General features: G+C 37.4%; 1 long non-coding RNA gene across 1 annotated transcript; it reads right to left on the bottom strand.

The window, feature by feature from the left end:
- Positions 1–11251: 11251 nt before the first annotated feature.
- On the bottom strand, positions 11252–13793 carry LOC135579458 (uncharacterized). Its single transcript, XR_010472604.1, has 3 exons — positions 13416–13793; positions 12705–12924; positions 11252–11428 (listed from the first exon to the last, which is right to left on the bottom strand). It is a non-coding gene; the product is annotated as an uncharacterized LOC135579458 (long non-coding RNA).
- Between the last annotated feature and the right edge of the window lie 1840 nt (positions 13794–15633).

Genomic DNA, 15633 nt, shown 5'->3' with positions numbered 1-15633 from the left:
TATTCTTGTAATTACAAACTTGAAGCAGAGTTGACATTTTCTATTCATAGCAGTTAATTCACCTGTGAGTATGAACATCTAATATTTTTTTAAATTTTCCCTTTGGGAATGTTAACCTGTGCATTTACTTATGGAAATCCACTATTTTTTTTCCTTACAGTGTAATTAATATATATATATATATATATATATAATCATTGACTTTTTTTAATAATTTAGCATTTATTTTATCATATCATTTATCAGTATCTTTATTATCATTATCTTGCATTGTTTTGTCCTGTTTTGTCTGGCATATTTCAGGTAGCATGTGGTTACAGAACAAAAAGGACATTGTTCCAATAAAAGGATTTGGCTCTTCTGAAGTTTCATGGTAGCATTTTATTTGTTTGTATTTTAGATTCTAAACACTACACTCAAATAATGTTTTTACATTTGGGGACAGGTTCTGAGTTAAAAAAATGTTGATCTTTATATCTGCAGAAAGTTCTTGGCAACACAAGACATATAAGCCTATTAAAATTTATGTGTTGAAGACATAGAGTCTTAAGATTCATGGCTTATACATAGAACATCCCTAATGGCATTTCCTTTCTGTTACAAATAGTGTTTCAGTTAAGTAAGGCTGCTTTTTTTGTGTAGGGAAAGCAGCACATCTGCAAACGAACCTAGAATATTTTTATGACACAACAGGCTTATAAAAAGTATGCAGTGGCTAGTAGAGAACATCGCACATGTAGTAGCCATAAAAAATGGAAAATTTGACTGAGACAGTTCTCAGGAGCTGAATAAACTTTATTATTAACATTAGTTGACTTTTGCATGGCTGTAGAATCTAAAAAATCTAAAAATCTAAAGGTAACAGGACTTTGTTTCATAAGCCAGTCTACCAGGTTATTGCATGTGCAAGCCCTTAATCTGACTGCTAAGAGCTATAAAGAAACTCTACAGAGAAAGGATATATTATCCTTAACTGGTTCCTCTGAAGTACTTTGTGGTGATGATTGCAATTTTCCTTCCTGCTTTGTCTTCAGTCCAAGTGTCTCAGACAGCCTCCAATGTTAGCCAATTATCCCTAACCAGTATGGTCATGTCATTGACTGCACACCAACACACCAGCTCCACCACTTCCCACCTCCCACCCTCTTAACCAGAATGACCTGTTCCCTTCAGTCATACAAACAAAGATTCAAAAGCTTACACCTGAGGATACTCCTGTGCCTATTCAGACAAAATATCATCTTGTGACATGTCACGTATCTGCAAAAATAATCATCTAAGCTGGACACCTTACACAGTGCAATGGTCTCTAATGATTGCAAGCACAGTCTGTTGTAGAAAAAACATATCTCTAAACAAAAAAAAAGGAATAATTTTCACTTCAGTAGTGGCAAATCATGTCATTCAGATAGGAGAATGTCAGGTGAAAAATCATAGAGCAAACTGTTTTATAAATGCTTATTATACTAAATGCCAAGGTGACACTGGGTTTATTTTATTAGTACATCTTAGTTGTCATAAATTATGAGGATTAAGGTCACTGTGTAAGTTACTATTCTCACAGAAAACGGTCAAGAGTTATTTGATCTGTTATGTCAGAGCACATGTACACTTGAATGCAAAATTATAGTCAGTCAGAGCTAAAAGATTCTGGTGTTCAGCTCTGCTGAAAATGTCACTTTAAGACGGTCAAGGTTTTGGAGCTCTTCCTGTGATCCATGAAAAGACAGCATTTTGTATTCAATTTGTATTTATATTGCAAATAAAATATGCTTAACCCCAGTGTGAGCTGAGAAAACCACTTACCAAATTGAGGAGAGCATTTCCTTGTCTTGAACTCTGCACAAGGTCGTATTATAGTTCAGGCTCACAGCTGGAAACTTCGAATAGAAAACGGTGGCCACCTCCCAGCTGGTATCTAAAGTTCCTGATTGTCTGTGGTTTTTGCTGAGACTAGAGAAGAGCTAAAAAACTGTGCAGAGGATATTGGAAAGATTGTAGGAAATATTGGTTTTAAACAAGGTTCAAATATGTGACGAGTGCTAATTCTTCCTATACTCTCTTCTCCTCCATCAGTTCCAAGAAAGCTCTACCAGGTGGTCATAATGTTGCATTAAATTTGAGATCAAATTTCCTTTGGTGCCTTTGAACACTTATTTACACATAATGATTATTTTAATGATTTCTGCTTTATGCAAATTATAAATCTGAGTTTGGAAACTGTTTTCTACCCTGTAAATTGCTTTCAGGAGATCTTCAAAGAGGCACACGTCATGCTCAAACATTAAAGTTGTTGTTTTGGTCAGAATAGAGCTGACTGGAAAACTGTACGTATACATGTATGGATTGTGTATTTTTGTGGATCATTAGGCAGTGTAGATTATTGAAAGTATTTACCATGGAAATGGTAATCAACATTCCTTAGAGATTAAGAAGAGAAATAAAAGAAAAAAAATTCTTAGTCTCAGGAAATTCAGTGCCACAACCACTTTGTAATCATGATGAGAATTCTAATGCAAGGTTATTCAATGCTACCAGGAGAGAAGAAAGACGTGGCAGTTAACACAAGATTTTTTTTTTTTTTCCCTATGGAGATATTTGCTCCTTTCATTGCCTACAAAGACACAGAATCACAGAATCACACTATCCCAGAATGTCAGGGGTTGGAAGGGACCTTGAAAGTTCATCCAGTTCAATTCCCCTGCCGGAGCAGGAACACCCAGATGAGGTTACACAGGAAGGTGTCCAGGTGGGTTTGAATGTCTGCAGAGAAGAAGACTCCACAACCTCCCTGGGCAGCCTGTTCCAGGCTCTGGCACCCTCACTGGGAACAAGTTTCTTCTCAAATTTAAGTGGAACCTCTTGTGTTCCAGTTTGCTCCCATTGCCCCTTGTCCTATCATTGTTGTCACCGAGAAGAGACTGGCTCCATCCTCCTGACACTCACCCTTCATATATTTGTAAACATTACTAAGGTCACCCCTCCGTCTCCTCTTCTCCAGCTCCAGAGCCCCAGCTCCCTCAGCTTTTCCTCACACGGGAGATTCTCCACTCCCTTCAGCATCTTGGTGGCTGCGCTGGACTCTCTCCAGCAGTTTTCTGTCCTGCTGGAACTGAGGGGCCACAACTGGACACAATGTTCCAGGTGTGGTCTCCCCAGGGCAGAGCAGAGGGGAAGGAGAACCTCTCTGACCTAATGACTACCCCCTTCTAACCCACCCCAGGTACCATTGGCCTTCCTGGCCACAGGGGCCCAGTGCTGGCTCATGGTCATCCTGCTGTCCTCAGGACCCCCAGGTCCCTTTCCCCTACACTGCTCTCTAATAGGTTATTCCCCAACTTACACTGGAACCTGGGGTTGTTCCTGCCCAGATACAAGACTCTACACTTGCCCTTGTTCTATTTCATTAAATTTTTCCCTGCCCAACTCTCCAGCCTGTCCAGGCCTCTGGATGGCAGCACAGCTGCCGGTGTCAGCCACTCCTCCCAGCTTGGTGTCTTCAGCAAACTTGCTGACAGTCACTCTATTCCCTTGTCCAAATCATTGATGAATATATTGAATAATAGCGGCCCCCGTGCCCCCCCTGAAGCACAGCACTAGATACAGGACAGACAAGAGCAATGAGAAGATCAAGTTATGAGCCTGAAATTAAGTAGGATTAAACCAGAGCACAGTTCTGAATGATTTTGCTGTTTTCTCCAAAATGAGCAAACAGACCTATGAGGGTATTTGTTGCAATTCTTGAATTTTAAGGTTCTAACAGGCCTCAGTGCCTCTCTGATCTGACATCCTGCAGAGCCTCAACCCGGGTAATTGAATAAACCGACAGTGGCCATTAAATTACAGACAAAGGTCTCGTGGCAGCTATACTATAGACGTGTGAGTACTGAATGCTTGATAACTCTTTATTTTTTAAAACACATGCTTGCACTCCGTCAGCAGAGAAAATGAGTTTAACATAACAGCCTCTTCCCACAGCTCTCTGTCGCTGGAAGACACCAGGTGAAATGCCTACGAGCACTTGACAAATATAAATTTCTATGTGCTCTGGTACCTGTTTGTTTTCATTATCTCAGAAAGCAGCAACTACAGGATGGAGTTAAGGCCTGACAGTTACCTTGGAGAAAGAGTAACAATTAACTCTGCTTCCAGCCAGCAGCTGAGAGAGGAAGGAAATCATTGTGAAGTTTCTGCTGTTTTTCTCATTAGCCTATGCCAATATGCCAGGACCTGGATTGTGCAAAGAAGAGTTTATAGCCTTAGCTTACTGCTGGGCTTAATTGGGGCAGCTGCACAGCTTTTATGTTACTCAAAGGTTAAAAAAGAAAAAATAATAATAATAATAATAAAACTAAAAAAACACAAAAACAAACAACAACCAAAAAAAAACCCAAAAACTAAAAAAAACCACCAAAACAATTTCAGTGCATCTGTACACTAAATGAAAACTAATATTTCTCATTTGAGCCCATACCGTCATGTGTACTGCACCCTTCCAAGCTAAGTTAATGATAAATATTGTTAGGAAGCATTTGATGATTTTTGCCTTGCTCCTACTTTGTAACTATGGTCTGTGACTGACTTGGAAATTAAGGGCAAAGTCATTATACCTGGAATATACCCAGTCCAGCGCAAGGCAATGAAGATGCTGAAGGGAGTGAAGCATCTCCCTTATGAGGAAAGGCTGAGGGAGTTGGGGCTCTGGAGCCTGGAGGAGACTGAGGAGTGACCTCATTAATGTTTACAGATATATAAAACGTGAGTGTCAGGAGGATGGAGCCAGGCTCTTCTCAGTGACAACCAACGGTAGGACAAGGGGTAATGGGTTCAAACTGGAACACAGGTGTTTCCACTTAAACATGAGAAGAAACTTCTTCCCGGTGAAGGTCCCAGACCCTGGACCAGGCTGCCCAGGGAGGTTGTGGAGTCTCCTTCTCTGCAGACATTCAAACCTGCCTGGACACCTTCCTGTGTAACCTCATCTGGGTGTTCCTGCTCCGGCAGGGCGATTTTTTTCTCCTCTCTACTTATTAAAACAATAGTGAATGAATTGGATATTAACTTACAGATTGTTTTGTATTTTGCCTTTCCCCAAATATATATTTACAGAATATAGTGTTCAAAAAGCCTCGCTAAACTCCAGGCTGTCATCACCATGTGCAAATTAAAAACTATAATAAATGTGGTTTTAATATCTGACCTTACACATAGGTTCTGCCTTTCTCCTCAACTGATTTTGTAAGTATTCCTACACTGATTGGTTGAATCGTCCAGTTCAATATCCATATTACAGAATATAGATGTATATATATACGCGTATATTAAGAACATACATGCACCAGCCTTCTTCTGCATCACCTGTTACTATCACTAAATGGTACTAAATGGCCATTTTAAAGAAAGTGAACCTTTAGTTTTTCTTTCAGATTTTTTTTCATATTTCAAAAAGCTTTGCAAAGGTTTTTGATGCTTTGACATGTTTTCCTGTTAAGATTTTTAAAATATTTAGTTTAGTTTAGTTTTTTAGCTTTCAGTGGGAACAGAAAAAAAGGAAAGAAAAGAGACATTAGCATAAAAATACACAGAGGGATGTAAATAGCCTTTGAAGTCCAACTTTAGTGATTCTTTCTTTTTTTCTTAGAGTTAGATCTGTTCATTTACAATCATATTCCCTGAAGAAAGATACCACGGAATGAATTAAGAAGTTGCTTCAATTAGTTTGTTCATTCATTAGGAATATGATTCAGGGCCAGCAGGAGTAACTGAAATACTGAAAGAGGACTTTCAAAGAAGAAGGATTCTTTTGTAATACAACCCATATATTAGAATAATTTTGAGTTATACGACCAGATTACTAAAGGGAAATATTGAAATAGTGCTGAGAAGTATAACATTACTTATAGATTAATCAAGGTGATGCACATTTTGCCTTACCTTTTTAGGTTACTGAGAATAATCTTTACGAGTTTTAGCCTTGAAGTGTGACTAGTTTTAAAATAACATTCAAAAACATTGACAGATATTCCTGTCAGGGTCAGATCCAGTTTCATCTAAAACAGTGTAAAAAAAATCCATCACTGGTTTCAGAAGATTCCACAAACTTTGTATAGTTACAGGTAATAATGATCATACAATAGTCCAAAAATTATTTTTGTGTTTGTTTACCTCTCTATTACCTCATAAGTGATATATAAAATACAGGTTGAAGCAAAAAACCTGATTTAATTCTTGAACCAATGCAGAACCAGAAGTTTGAATTATAAGAATAAGCAATCATGAAATAAAAAATGCAAAAAACATACAAACAAACCCCTAAACACTTCCAGAAACATATTTAATTTTAAAAAAGTATATTCCTTAACAACTTATACTAAAGCTTCCTAAAATTGAGTATCTTAAAAAGAACTTCATTAGTTGCTAATAAACCTCTCCTATATCTAGTCAAAGCTGCTTAATTCTAGTTACAACGAAGAAATTATAAAATAACCAATCACTCTGTAACGTTACTTTTAGACAAGTTCCACACCAAATAAAAGTAGTATAAAGTAGATAAGAGAGTGTTTTGACCATTATGCACAAAATATTATTCCAGATGTAAAGACAGAGTAACTATGTTTTCTGGGAGAAACAAATCACCTTTACTTTGCTCTATGACAAGACTTGGTTCACTGGACAAAAAACAAACAAAATAACCAACACCCAAAAACCCCCTGCAACTTTTGCTCACCTAGAAAGATACTTTGCAAGAAAAAGAAACATATATCTAGATTTGGCTGAGATATTGTTCCTCAAACATTTTAACTTAGGTTTTCAATTACAAATTTCATGTGTAAAAGTAGTCATTTATTTTACCTAGTAAAGAATAATGTTTTCGAGAAGAAGACCCCTGTTTAGATGTCTACATTTTAGTTGAAAATTTCTTGTAATATTGGCTTGTTTGACAAAATATTTTTCCATCTTTAAAAAAATGAACCTTTATTCTGACCATATCTATCCATAAGTAACAATTAGTTTTCCAAAACTGTACAGCAAGCAAAGCCTGAAAGCATCCACTTGATACTATGGATGTCCTAAGGTCTAAAAGGGTATTAAACAATATTCTTATAGACAAGTAGTTATTTCAGAGTTGTATACATTGCTCCTCTTTCCTCCTTTTTACTTTTGCCTAAATATGGTTTAATTTTTCAAGAGAAAGTACTGACAGCTGTTAAAAATCATAAAATCTTTAGGCAACTGAATCCTGTTAGATCTAATCTGGATAAGTTATGTCATTCTCCAGATTCAGTTGACCACATTGACTGCATTGCTCTTGACTAGAAGACAATCTTTCTGTGCACGTAGGCTTCTAAATTTGGCTGACTCCAAGCTCTGGGTCTTGTTTTTGTCTATACAAAGAATAAAATAAAATAAACATATATTTTTGTAGGGTTAACAAATAATACTTTAATGTAAACCAATAAAAGGAATTTAAAAATTTGGTAATAGCTAAAAGAGATACTTTGAAATATATTTATCTTAAAAGCTCCAAATATCTTAGAGATCCCTTCATGTTAATACCTTCCAATCAATGTTCTAGAGCTCACACCATATTGAGTAGTTTCTTGAAGCCTTTCAGATTTTAGCAGCTTTTGTGTGCTTTGGTCACTCTTTAAATATTGTCTAAAGGTAGTAGATGTGCTTAGTGACAGCCTAGACTTTTGCATAGAATATAAACTCTGCTAACATGTAATTGCCTAGAGTACATGGCTGTTATTCAGAAATACTACAGTTTAGCATGTACAAAGGCTAAATGTTGCATAATTTAACTGCTTTCAGAGTTTGAATAGTATTTTTGCACATTTAAATACCAAATTTACCTCAGTAACGAACTCAGAAATATGAATGACATGATTTTTATTTCCTTTAGACTTCAGGAGTAAAAGTTCAGGAGAAACCCTTCCTTACTGGTGGGAGTGGGTTATTATAAAGGCAGGGAGAAAGGAAGAACAGAATATGAGGGAAAGGTTCAGAAAAAGATGTAGAGGAAATGAAGACCTAAAAAGACCAGATCTTTTAAAGATGTTTTAAAGCCTATTTCCTCTTGATTAGGAATAGCCACTGGCTGTAGTAGTACTGAAGAGAGAAATTCTGGATATCACTGAGTGGTGCGAAAATCAGTATATAGCCCTTGTTCTTCCATTTGTGTGATAAAGACACAGAAGAAAGTTTTGATGTTATATTGCTAATGAGGACACAATAGGGTTTATATAAGATAAATGTGGTTTTCACAATAAGTTAGATCCTGCTCTTGTGTCTCAGACTTCCTTTATGAGTGTTAACACAGTTGTCAACACTGAACTAAAGTTTTCGGAAGATGGACACACATACACCTGCTCATTGAAGTAAGTTCTGTATCTGTGAACTCTCTTCTTTTGGAGACACATAAGATGGCAGAGAGCTTTACCCAAGAACAAGACTCACCATTCACAGCAGCAAGTGATATCAACTCATCTTAAGGGTGATCCAGAATCCAGCTGCCTTTCTACCGGAAGAAGTTAACTACTTTAAGAAACTCAATGCTCTTAGCCGTCTCTTTTGGCCCATGCAGTGTTTTTATTATAGTTGAATTGGACAGTTAATGAGAAAGCTTGTAAACTTATAAACTTAAGAGCATGTGAAGTGGATATTTGGAATCTGGAAGCGCAGTCTTCATAAAGAGTCACAATGGTTAACTCTGCAACATCCAGAGTTATGCTAACAGAATTATGTAAAATAAGAGACGACTGTAGGTGAGGCAATAAGAGATCAGCAGAAAAGACACTTGTGCCTGTACAACAAACAGGCTTCTTCCTCCCTTGGCATGTCCTCCCAAGCACTCTAAGCCAAGCAACTGGCGAGGAGCACTCACTGCAGATGGATCAGCAGTAGCTGATATAATACTGTACAGCTGAATCCATCTGGCATGGAAGCATTCGATACGACGTTTGTTAGCCGCTTAACAGATTTTTTTCCTCTCTTGACATAAAAGCAGCGAAAGGGTTTTTCATGTCCACTAGCCATCATCTTTGTAGCCGAGAGGGTGTTTGAGCAAACTGCCCCCATACTGCTTCCTCCCCCCCATCCTCCTGCTTCTGAGTCACTTTCAGATGCTCTTGAACATTATCTCCAGCGTGAATGGATGGCAGATTGTTTGGGCTGTGATTAAATTAGGCAGGCACAGGTGGCATCACCTATTGTAAGTTTGTCAATTTCTATGTCTACTGCAGCAGCTGCTCTTCTTTAGCTTTTAATAACTCAGCAAAGAGGAGACGCAAATGATGCTGAGCCCAGCAGGTGGATTACATGGAAAACAACCCATTGGCTTCAGAGGGTGAGGATGGTACCCATGCCATTCCTCAGTGACAGCTGCCTCTGTCCCCTGGCCTCCATGAGGAGCTTTAGGGACGAAAGGGCATTAAATCAGCAGCAGGAAAGAAATGCTCTTCGATGTTTGCTTTGCCCTTTAATTTAGATTTGGTTAATGACCTAGGAAAATTTACAGAGGTCTATAACACAGTGTGCTGTTTTAGGGAAGGTAGTCTCTTAGATAACATACTATCCAGTGGTTTGGAAGCAATAATCCTGAGATTTCAGCACTATTTTACTTAACACCAAAACGAATTAGCTCCAGTTCTTACTCAAGTGTTTTCACAGTATCATATCAATAGAACCTACACTGTATTTCTGAAATATTGGTCACATTACCTCTTTTTAAAATGGTCAGCATTCTAGCTTCATCTGTTGTTAAAAAGTTACTGCTATTTATAAACATTATACCAGGTACTATAAGACTGTAAAAAATGTATTAATATGTGTATTTTGTAAAATTTGTCTTATGATACAGCACAGGTGAATCTGCCTCCATAGCAAGACTCTCACTACTCAGTGAGGTTCTCATTCTTTACATTTGTTTACCACTGATGCATTCTTTTCTGGTCCTGTCAAAATCATGCCATTTTCATACTAGATTAATGTAACTAATTACAGTTTTCAGTTTAGTTTCTTCTTCTCACTAACAATAACATGGTTGGCTCCCTTTTGACCTCACAGTTATTCGATGTACAAGAAACGCAATGTATATGCTTTTTAAATTTCAGACCCAAGTTTGATACAATAATGTGAGCTAACAGTACTGCACAGAAATATGATTCATAAACTACTTATTAATTAATTAATATAAAACGCTTGCAAACCTTCTGAGAAGCTCTCAGCATTGCAAATAAGAGATGCTGCAGAATTGAGGAAGGACCTACATGTCTTAATAAAAGATGTTAACTATTCTTTGAAAGGGACTGGAATTGTCACTTTCTTCTTAGTAGTTTTGGAACAAGACTATACCCAAGCAGCTAGACTGAGGCAATAGGGAAAGCACCAATTAAGATGACATTTCAAATGTTTTACTGAAAAAAAAAAAAAAAGCAGAGCTCCATCTAGATCTGTTTCTATTTATGAGACCTGAAATAGTTGTCTTACTAAAAATCCATAAGGCTTGTATAAGATAGAAAGGATGTTCTACTTAAAAAATACTTAATAATAATAATCTTAGTTAAATAAATGCCACCTGCAAATACAATACTGACACCTCCTCGGGTGAGGTGTTTATGTATGTCTATGTAAGGCTACACATGAACAAAGGGGAAATTCTTAATCCCAGAAACTAAACCAGGTAAGTGTGTGAGATGGAAACCAATCACCACCTTTACAATTCCCATTTTACACCTGTAGTTTGAAGGCCTGGAGCAGTGACATGGTTCCTGAAGCTGTGTAGCAAGTCTGAGGTAGCGCTGAAAATTGAGCTCACATTATCAACAATATAAAACTTTGCCCATCGAATCTGCCTTTGTGTGACTGAAGTAGGAGAAGCCGCAGCCTCCTCAGCACTTTCAGACTCTGATTTCCTTGAGTTTCTCACACCAGCTGCCTACAGCTCTTATTTATTTAACTGTCCAATTGCCCTAGCTCAATAAATGAACAGAAACAGATGGACAATCACATCAGCTCAGTTCAGTGTAACTCATTCAAGTAATGAAGCAATTATTTCCAGGAACACAGATTCAGCTAACCCCTCCCAGTCCTATCCTGTCTGCAGAGACACCACCAGCACATGTACCTATAATATCCTTGTCTCCATTTTACATCACGTTAAAAGCAGTAAAAAATGGAGCAAACACATGATATAGTTGGTGTGAAATTACATTATGAATAATTAAAGCAAAACTTTTTTTTTTTTTCACTGTAATCCAGCCCAGGTTTTTTCTTTTATTTGATTTAGATAGAATTAGAAAAGAAAAAAAAAATCAGAATGGCGGATACTTCTGGCATAGAATTGTAATACTAGAGCAGATTAGTGGCAAATCTCCAGCAGAGGGCTATAAAAGTCTTACTCAGGGGTTTCCTCTTGATAAGTTGTCTGCAATATAAAAAGAGGGTTTTTTTCAGCAGAACTTTGAGCAGTGGCATAAATTCCCTTGCAGTGCTCTTGGGCAAAAAGCACAGGATGATAATTTCCCCACATGCTCCCAATATGATAATATATTATGTAAGAAAGGACTCAGTAGAAAATACAAATAATCTTGTAGGATCTAAGCTACCCTGTTAATACTGTAACATTCCCAGGGAAACCAAGAGCTGGGGGCATCAATCTAAGCCATTTAAGATCTAAATATTGACAACTTAGAAGGCTGGTACAGGAAAATATTAACTCTTTCAGCTGGGTTTTGCTGCAGTTTTAGCTTTCTAAATCCTGCGTGTATATCCGAAAGGAGACACAGGCTCCCTGCTTTTCATTTGAGAGAGAAAAACACCTCCAGGGGCTGATTCATACAGTGCAGGGACAGATGTCTAAGACAATTGGGACCTCTTTTGGTGATGCCTTTTGCTACTGTTTCAAGCAGGACTGGATACCAGCCTGTTGGTCTGATAACTTTAGGCAAAAGAGTTCCTATCCCATAAATCAGATCGAATTCATGCCACAAATTTGCTGTATCAGTTGTCAGTGTTGCAAAATATAGATTTGTTTTTATTTTTCACCAGCATTTTTCCTCCATTATTGAAGTAGCAACCTGTGTGTAAAAAAGGCATTTAGATGAGGTTCTTAGGGACATGGTTTAGTGCTAGAGTTAGATTAGAGGTTATGGTTGGACTCGATGATCCTGAGGGTCTCCTCCAACTGAAATGATTCTGTGATTCCCTTTGATGCTCCTTACTCTCTTTTCATGACTGCATTACTGGTAGAAAAAATTTCAGTCTACAACTCTAAAGAGATTACTGGTCATAACAAAAAAAAAAAACAACAAAACAAACAAGATGATAGAAAATAGTTTTGTACATAATGCTTAACATTTATACTGTCTCCTTACTAGCAAAGCAAACCCTCTGGGCTTCTTACCCCAACTGATTTAATACCCTACTTATTAAGCAGGATGTTTAAAAGCACATATATCTTCAGATGCACCTTCAAAGTTATCATTTGGAATATGAAATAACAGTAACAGAAAAGGAAGTAAAGCTAGTCATGGATAAAGTGGAATCTGTAACCAAAATTATGACATCCCACCTTTGGACGAAGTAATTTCTAGAAACATTGAGTCAAAACACAAAGGAGAAAAACTCTAAGCAATTTTTAAGTTGAAGTCTGGAAAAGCCATGGCCAAGCAATGTGATTTGCTGCCATAATGTGATTTTACCTTTTGAGTTAGGAAATGTTTCTGCTCTGGCATTCCAACAGGTGACAGTAACAGGCTCCTATGCACTCTGCCAGCCTCTGAGAAACTTCTTGGAAAACTTCCTATCAAAAGACCAGTGTGCGTAAATCCAAGAGCCGTAGCATCTCTAGCAGGCTTCTGAGTTTCTTCCTTGTGGTCCCTTCCAATCTGGTATTCAGCAGTTCTATGATTCTTTATTTTCCTAAAAAGGAATATTGTCCTAAATAACTATTAATATGAATTTCAGCACTTCTGCTCACAATAAGTGTCTCAACCCAGGCCCGTCACAGATGTAAGCTGTATTGCTAAGTAATACACAAAAGCCTCTGGCTTCCAATCTGTCTCTTTTCTTTTGAGTCCCCTCTATCTGTTTATCACATCTGTTAGTCAGGCATAGAAAATGTCATTGGATGCCACAGTAGTTGGCTATTATGACAGAAAAAGCACACGCTCAAGTTGCTTCAATGTAGGCTATAAAACCTGTAAAACCCTTCTGATAAAATGTCTAGGACTGTACTCTCACACTGATTTAAGATGGTGGCTAGAGGGAAGCCATTCTCAGAAAATTCTCTCAGTCAAGAAATGTTAAAGTCAAATTAAATCATCCAGTCCATTCCTCAGAAAATGCAGGATCGCTCCTGGAATAGATTTAAGCCTTTTCTAGTTTGAAGGGTCACCAAGGTTGACACTTACTTCCCAGGGCTCACAAAGATGAGCAAATCATCCCAGCTCAACCAGTTGCTAGGTTAGGTGAGCCACAGTGACTGTCCATGTGTGTCCTATTAGACCATCACAAGCTAATTAAATTCAGCTTTAGTCCAATTATCTCAGATTAGCTACAAGCTAAAAACATGCAGAGACAGTTAAGGTGCCTCAAATGATGTGCAATATTTTGACAGTGGATCCAAGCCCTCATGAGACTATTCTCTGGGTTGCTCTTGCAGCTGGGTTTTCCTGATGATCTTTTATTTTCTTACAATTACTTGTTTCACAAGCGAAGTTTAAATAGATGGTTGTGAAGCTTTACAAATCATCTCTCTCTTGAACAGCCTCAAATCAGCCCTAGCCACTAGTTGTATTAACAAACAATTGCACTGCGAGATTCCAGCCTGGGATCCCATTATTTTCTTCGGGGAATGTTAATTAATGGGGGGGTCATGATAAAGTTGGAGAGTTTCTACACAGGCTTAAGTCTTCTCCCAACAGTGAAAAGAAGGAGCAGAGAAAAACAAACAAACAAAAAGACACGAGCAACTCTAAATGTAGGCATACTTTTAGTGACTGTATTATGCAAATTTGTTCCTCCTCAAATATAAACACGTAGTTACCACCATTTGGTCGTGTTTGCATGGGTTAAAACTCATTCTAGATATGTATAGCAAAACGCCACAAGCAGAGGAAAAAAAAAAAAAAGGTGTTTTCTGATGAATTTAAAAGGACGGACCCATATACTGAGAAAATTATTTCCATTTAAACCAATATTTTCATAGAGGAACTACAGTAAATTTTTAAAGATGACAGTATTATTTTTATTGAATGTTAGTTATCATGGTTATGACTTTTCTGTTTTTAAACAATTTTTGGTCTTCTTTTTTTGGTCTTCTTTGGATTTAATTACCATAAGTAGTTTCTTTTCTCTTCCACAGGGTTTAGTGCCCTGCTCTTCACCCAAATATCCACGTCATCTTGTAGGTAAACGGTTCATTTTGGGGGTGATTCTATGAAATATATTTCAACAAATCTATGAATTTCATAGAGGAATGCACATGCATTCTCTTGTCCCATCTGTTTTTTTTTTGATATGATAAATATGTATCTCTCATCTGAGACTTTATTCTTAGCCCACAGTGCTTTCTAGGCATTTTATGCACATTTTCTGTGAGGAACTTGTTTTATTCTCTTTTCTCTAGCTTTAGTAGTTATTTTATCAACAGCTGATTTGCTACACAGACACAAATAAACACACATGATGGAACTGCAGATTCAATAATGAAAGGAAAATGGTAATGTTTTCTGTAATCCAGGTTTCATATGAAACAGTGCCAATTGCCCGCTGTGCTGCCTTCCCTGGAGATCTGTCAAATCAGTAACATGTCCAAGAGATGACAAGTAAGTGTTGTTTCATACTCAGTCCTAACTCAAAAGGCCCAATTCAATGACCAATGAAATCACGGCTAAAGTACTCATTAATTTCAGTGCATATTGAACTGATATCTCCAATTAACTGTATCGAATTTTAAGCTCTTATAGAGTGCAAGTATATTGTTACAGCAAAACCAAATCAGCAATCAGACTTTCCAAGTACAGAGGGATTCATCCAAATACTAAGTGCTGTATGTTGCCATTGAGATAATAAAAGCTGAGCATGCTTGGCAATAATAGCAGGAAGCACTTCACAGAACTAAGCTCTTGATTCTGTAACCAGATTTGTCTATGAATGCCATAATCCAAGAGTTACACAAGGGAGCCTAAGTTGGGTCAGTTATAGAAAGCATCATAAATATTCTAGACTAGTAGCAAGAATAGTCACTTGGAAAGAGAAAACTTCCTTTCAGTGTTCATACACAAGCAGAGAAGTAGTCCCCAGTCTCCTCTATACAAAATATGCAATATCCCTGTGCTGCTGCATTAAATGAGACAGATGATGTTTATGTTTTGTGAGGTCTGATGAACTTGGCCTGCCTTAAAGCATGGATAATTCATTTGTGTAACAAAGGAAATTATTAGACCCACAGGCCGTCGTTTATCAGTAGGGTGATTGATTCAACTTGTTAGGCATTTTTGAGGTTTAGGAGTTCGGAATTGTCAGAATTTTAAGAAATCTAAACCTTACCATAAAAAAAATTAGACCCTTCTAATACCTTTTTTTGAGTTTCTCACAACTACAAACTCCTACTCGACAGTCGTCTTC

This window comes from Columba livia, chromosome 4 (genome assembly GCF_036013475.1).
Source record: "Columba livia isolate bColLiv1 breed racing homer chromosome 4, bColLiv1.pat.W.v2, whole genome shotgun sequence".
Taxonomy (NCBI): Eukaryota; Metazoa; Chordata; class Aves; order Columbiformes; family Columbidae; genus Columba; species Columba livia.
Note: the sequence above shows the minus strand (reverse complement) of the source record. Positions and strands in the feature narration are given on the sequence as shown.